Raw genomic sequence first — 7007 nt, 5'->3', positions numbered from 1 at the left:
TGCCTACCATATATGTTCCTGCCGTATATGCTTTTAACCGTATTTACACATATTTTTTTACCCTTTTAATATATACTATTTCCACATACTGTATTTTCACATACCGATTTTGCTCTTACACATACCAAAATCACAGAATTTTTTTCCATATTTTTATTTTTAATATACATAGAAATTATTGCATATTAATTTTAATAAACATAAATAGAATAATAACATATCTTAGTTCTATGTCGTTACGTAAATCAGAGAAGCGACGTGTATTTAACATTGAAATGATATGCATGTCGTTTTGTGTCTTAGGAACGAGTTCTAAATCGTTTTAGTATCAGTTTTAACTGAAACGACTTTGAAGTCATTATGTATAGTCATAACGAGTTCTAAGTCGTTACACAAGTTAGAGAAGCAATGTGTATTTAACATTGAAACGATATGTATGTTGTTTTGTGTCTCAGGAACGAGTTCTAAATCGTTTTAGTATCAATTTTAATTGAAACGATTTCGAAGTCGTTATGTGTGGTCATAACGAGTTCTATGTCATGCAAATTAGACAAGCGGTGTGTATTTAACATTGAAACGATATGCATGTCATTTTGTGTCTCAGAAACGAGTTCTAAATCGTTTTAGTATCAATTTTAACTAAACCGATTTCGAAATCGTTATGTGTTATCATAACGAGTTCTATGTCACGCAAATCAGAGAAGCAGTGTGTATTTAACATTGAAACGATATGCATGTCGTTATGTGTCTCAGGAAAAAGTTCTACATCGTTTTAAAATCAATTTTAACTGAAACGACTTCGAAGTCGTTATGTGTAGTCATAATGAGTTCTAAGTCGTTACGCAAATCAGAAAAGCAGTGTGTGTTTAACATTGAAACGGTATGCATATCGTTTTGTTTCTCAGGAACAAGTTCTAAATCGTTTTAGTATCAATTTAAACTTAAACGACTTCGAAATTATTATGTGTGGTCATAACGAGTTCTAAGTAGTTACGCAAATCAGAGAAGCAGTATGTATTTAACATTGAAACGATATGCATATCTTTTTGTTTCTCAGGAACGAGTTCTAAATCGTTTTAGTATCAATTTTAACTGAAACGACTTCGAAGTCGTTACTTGTGATCATAACGAGTATATTTTGTGTCATGCTAATGTTATGCTTCCCCTGCTTCAATTGTATCAGGCTTTACCTTGATACATGTTGATGAGATGATTGATGAACTTTTGACAAAAGATTATTCTTGTGATATTGCATTGCCACGGATAAAAAAAAAGGTATGAGAAACCTGATTTTTGGGGAAGTTTGATGCTAGTCTTATTGTTTCTAGGCTTCCTCTAGTCTGACATAATTCATTTGATTTATTTTGATTCTAAGAATTGTTTCACTGGCAAGGATTACCCTATTTTCGGATTTTGTTCCCCCATCCCCTGATTTTGTTTTATGGAACCTTAGCTTCGCGCTTATTTGGTTTTACAATGGCCGTTCTTTCTAGTTTGCTTTATTGCGACTTACAGCATGTTCAGATAAGTTTAAAAGGTTTACTTAGCTTAAGAATTAATTTTAATAAACTATTTCATGGGACAATACTTTTCAACCACACATTTCATCAACTTATATCAAAATTTATTTTAATCCCTACCAAACACGGGCTTATTGGTAAATAAGATTTTAAAATAAATAAATATTTATTGGCCAAAGTTTTCAAAAAGTCCTACCTCATGTCCTGTTGAATTTTGAGGAAGAGGAAGATAAGGATGAAGATAACCAACTTGCAATGGGATTAGATTCTGGCAGCCATGACAAGGTTCAGCTCATGTTACATTTTCTGTTTTTGTAGTTATGTCATACAAGATTGTTTACTGGCTTCATTTTATTAGTTTTGCCCTTGTGCAACAGGATTAGTATGGTGGACGAAGTCCAACTAGAGAGAGATCGAGATAGAAAACGAGAGAGTCGTAGATACATGTATGATTTTCTCTGTATATATCTATTTTTGTCCCCTCTAGTTGTTTATTTAGAAACAATTTTATATTAAAGAAAGATTGCTATCCCTATTAGTTGTGTGGTGAGTGCCATCTTGAAAATTCTCAATTTCTCAAAGGATTTTTTAAAAGATGGTAAAGCAGTTAACATTGAAATTGCTGGGATTGTTTTCTTTAACCAATTTTCATGTTCACACAGTTTGTTAATGGTTGCTCCCTTAATTAGTTATAGTTTCTTCACAGTAGCAGTTGAAATCTCTATTTTTTTTCTATCATTTCGCATACCTGATACCCCTTTATTTTGCATGATCTGAATCACAAGGTTGGAACCGTTTGTGCTTGGCTGTATTTTATATTTGTTTATGATTTGATTTCTGCTGTTTTTATATTTTATGTCAGTAGGAGAGAAATAAAATAACATAGAACTGTTGAATGGTTAAAGAATAGCCTAATGATTATTCTGAAGACTGTATTTCTCTCTTTTGTTGAGGGGCTAAAGAAGATGCATTCTTTTTCATCTAATAAAATGAAATGTGAAGTTCTATGTTTTTGGTATATCAGATATTCCTCGCGTTATATTGATGCAAGATTTTATTTTTGGTAACTAGAAACTTGAAATCAGTTTGTAGGTCAAGAAGCAAAGATCACAAGGATCATGATGGCAATGAGCGACGCAGAAGGCATGCTCGTATGATTGCAAGCCCTAAGAAGCGCGAGAAGGGACCTGATGGTGAGCCAAAAAAGAAGAAAGAAAAGAAGGATGATGGAACAGATCATCCAGATCCGGAGATAACGCATTCAAAAGAACAAATAAAATAAGCAGAAAAATAGAAAACAGTAGATAAAGCAAGGTATGTCAAAGTAAATTTCCTTAAGACAGATTTCGCCCCCCAATGAAGTGCAAACGGGATTATGGACGTCTGTCTCCCAAGATACAACGCTCCTTCCAAAGTCAATACTGCATAATACAAACCTTGACGGTCGAACCAATGAATGATTGTACTTAAACGGAATAATCACGAAAATATAAGAGAATTTTTAGAGCAGAATATGGAGAGAGAAGAATTTAGAAATCAATTGAATTCGTAATTGATTTTGTGTTTTACAAAACGAATCTGGGGGTCTCTATTTATAGAGATTGAAGTGTCTCATGGAACAGGTGTGTGACAATTTAGGAGCTGGTGCACCACGTGGTCTGATTCGTATTAGCCATTGGATAGCACTATTTTCATGATCTGACGGCCTAGATTGAACCATGAAGTGAAGTGTCCATTCATCATGCCTATTTACCAATTTCTAAACAGTCACAGCCATGCGGATGCCATGCGTACATCTAACCGCCACGTAGGACGAAGGGACGCGACCTACCACGCATGCGCCACCTAGAATGCCAACTCACCGAGCTTTGCACTACCACATCATCGAACCAAGAGTCCATTTTCGAAAACTATAAGGTTCCCCAGCTCCTCGCTATGATGTGTACGTGCGAAGTGCCAAGTGCGCCTCTAAAACGCCCAATGTGTACTTTACGACGTGCGCGTACCGAGATCGGGATCGGGTCCGAGGAGCGGCGCGAGGGTGCGAAGCACCACTCTAGTGGTGACTAGCCTTTGGCTAGCTAAAGTTAGCTAAGTGGTAGGTAACTTATTAAATTATATATTATTCACACAACCTACTATATAAACAAGACTATTTTCTTGTAAACTTTCGATGTGGAATTCCTTTCCATATATAAAACACTTAAAATGGGCTTATCAACACATGGGCCTATATTGGAGACTTTTCTAATTCACCCAAATTAATTGCAATGGCCCACATCATTAAATATTACATTTAATGTTTTAAACCCAATTAAATTCATTAATTCCAACAATCCCCCACATGAATGGAAGAAGTCGACTCAAATCAAGGAAGACAGAAGAAGAGTACTATCTGAAAGATAACGCATCAAGATAGGTAGCTTTCGCTTTGAACCTTCTTTAGTAAGAATCTATCGAACTCACTTGGCTAATCAGTGAACACAACGTTTTGAACTGTCAGCCGTTATTGCAAGCTCAGACAATAGACCAAACACATTATCTCTCATATCAAACTTGGTTCTCTACTGTGTTCATTATTTCGGCCCTGAACTACTTGGGTTCTGCGAGTGCTTTAGAGAATTCGCCTAAGTAAATTCTCATAGAACCGGCCAAGTTCGCACTAACATAGGTGATGTACTATAAAGAGTACCCTACTGTAATTACTTGTACCATTTATAGTCATCATTAAAAGCAAAGCTTATCCGTAATACACTTCATAGTCAGCACTTTTTGCATCATAGAAATGGGAAGGAGTTAAACTCCTAAGTGCTTCTTATCGAGTCATTAATAATTAGTTTTCCTATTGAACCTAGTCCATGGAAATGGGAAGGAGTTAAACTCCTAAGTGCTTCTTATCAATTCATTCATAATTAGTTTTCCTATTGAACCTAGTCCATGGGATCTCCAGTTGCCAGGTTAGGTTTCCACTAAGATGACTCATTGGGGTTTAGGCTTTAAACCTATTTTCCTCGATGCGCAGTCTATACGCTCTCTAGATAACCCTTTAGTGAACGGATCCGCTAGGTTTTCTTTTGACTTAACAAAATCAATTGATATTGTTCCATTTGAGAGAAACTGCCGAACGATGTTATGTCTACAACGTATATGTCTCGACTTATCGTTATACACAAACTTTTCAGCCCTGGCTATTGTGGCCTGGTTATCACAATGAATACAAATAGCTGGTATAGGCTTTGGCTATATAGGAATATCTTCTATGAAATGTCTTAACCATTCTGCTTCTTCTCCTACTTTGTCTAAAGCAATAAACTCAGATTCCATAGTAGATCGAGCTATACACGTTTGCTTAGAAGATTTCCATGATATAGCGCCACCACCGAGAGTAAATACATAGCCACTGGTAGACCTTGACTCGTCTGTATCTAATATCCAATTGGCATCACTATATCCTTCAATTACTGGAGGATATTTTCCATAATGTAATGAATACTCTCTGGTCCGTTTCAAGTATCCCAAAACTCTAAGTAATGAATCCCAATGTTGATTACTTTGGTTACTTGTGTAACGACTCAGCTTACTTACCGAGTAAGCTATATCAGGTCTTGTTCAGGTACATTAAACTACCAATAATTTGGGAATATTCTAACTGCTATTTCCCACTTCCACTATTCTTGTGAAGAACTATATGTGGAAGAAATGGGTTACTCGTCTCTTTAATATTATCAGTCTTAAACCTCTCAATTATTTTATCAACATAATGGGTTTGAGATAAGACTATTCCATTTGATGTTCTAGATATCTTTATTCCTAGAATCACGTCTGCTTCACCCATATCTTTCATGTCAAAGTTATTGGTAAGCATATTCTTGTTCTATTGATGACTTCTATATTAGTCCCTAATATAAGCATGTCATCAACATACAAACAGACGAGTACGTATGCCTTTTTGAATTTTTTCGAATATACGCATTTGTCACATCCATTTATGACGAATCCATTCCTAATCATGACGCTATCAAACTTTTCGTGCCATTGTTTAGGAGCTTACTTCAAACCGTATAAGGACTTAACTAGTTTGCAAACTTTGTTCTCTTATCCTTTCACTATGAAACCTTCTAGTTGTTCCATATATACTTCTTCGTTTAAATCACCATTCAGGAATGCAGTCTTAACATTCATTTGATGTATTTGTAAGTTGTACAAGGCTACAATAGCAATTAAAACCCGAATAGAAGTAATTCTTGTTACTGGAGAATATGTGTCAAAGAAATCAATTCCTTCTTTCTGACGATATCCTTTTGTAACCAGCCGAGCCTTGTATTTGTCTATTGAACCATCAGATCTTAACTTTCTTTTAAAGATCCATTTGCATCCTATTGGTTTAGTTTCCTTAGGAAGATCAACCAATTGGCAAGTATTATTACTCAGAATAGATTCAATTTCACTATTTATAGCTTCCTTCCAGAATACGGATCCTGGACTAGTCACAGCTTCTTTAAATGTTTGGGGCTCTTTCTCAATTACGAAAGAAATAAAGTCTGGACCAAAGGATTTAGCGACCTTTGCTCTTTCACTCCTTCTTGATTCAGGTTCTATATTGTTTTCAATAGCATTATCTCTTGTTCTCTTTTGAGTTTTCTCAAGAATATATCTTTTATTAGGGAACACATCTTCAAAGAATTCAGCATCTCGAGATTCAAAAATTTTATTGACATGAATGTCACTTATATCAGATTTATGCACAAGAAATCTGTACCACTACTATTTATTGCATATCCGATAAAAATGCAATCAATAGTTTTAGGACCTAACTTAATCCTTTTGGGAGGTGGAATAGCCACTTTAGCTAGGGACCCCCACACTTTTAAGTATTTATAGGAAGACATTCTACATTTTCATAACTCATAAAGTATCGAACCAGTTTTCTTATGGGAAACTCTATTCAGAATAAAGTTAGCAGTTAGCACTGCTTCCCCCCACAAGTTTTGTGGTAATCCAGAACTTATAAGCATAGCATTAACCATGTCTTTTAGAGTTCTATTTTTCCTCTCAGCAATCCCATTTTACTGCGATGTATATGGAGCTATTGTTTGGTGAATAATACCAAACTTAGCACATAATTCATCAAACATGGACGAATCATATTCACCACCTCTATCGGATCTTAATACCTTAATTGTTTTTCCAAGTTGATTTTCAACTTCGTTTTTGTAAGTAACAAATGCATTCAATGCTTCGTCTTTGTTACTTAATAAATAAACCTAGCAATATCTACTATGATCATCTATAAACGTGACAAAATATTTTTTTACCACCTCGAGTCTGAACAAATTTTAGATCACAAATATCGTTGTGTATCAAACACAACGGTTCACTACTCATTTCAATTGTATTAAAAGGTTTTTTAGCAAATTTTGCTTCAACACAAATTTCACATTTATATTTGTCTTTGGAGTCAAGTTTAGGTACAAGACCTAAATCTAC

This window comes from Olea europaea, chromosome 1 (genome assembly GCF_002742605.1).
Source record: "Olea europaea var. sylvestris chromosome 1, O_europaea_v1, whole genome shotgun sequence".
Lineage (NCBI taxonomy): Eukaryota > Viridiplantae > Streptophyta > Magnoliopsida > Lamiales > Oleaceae > Olea > Olea europaea.
Note: the sequence above shows the minus strand (reverse complement) of the source record.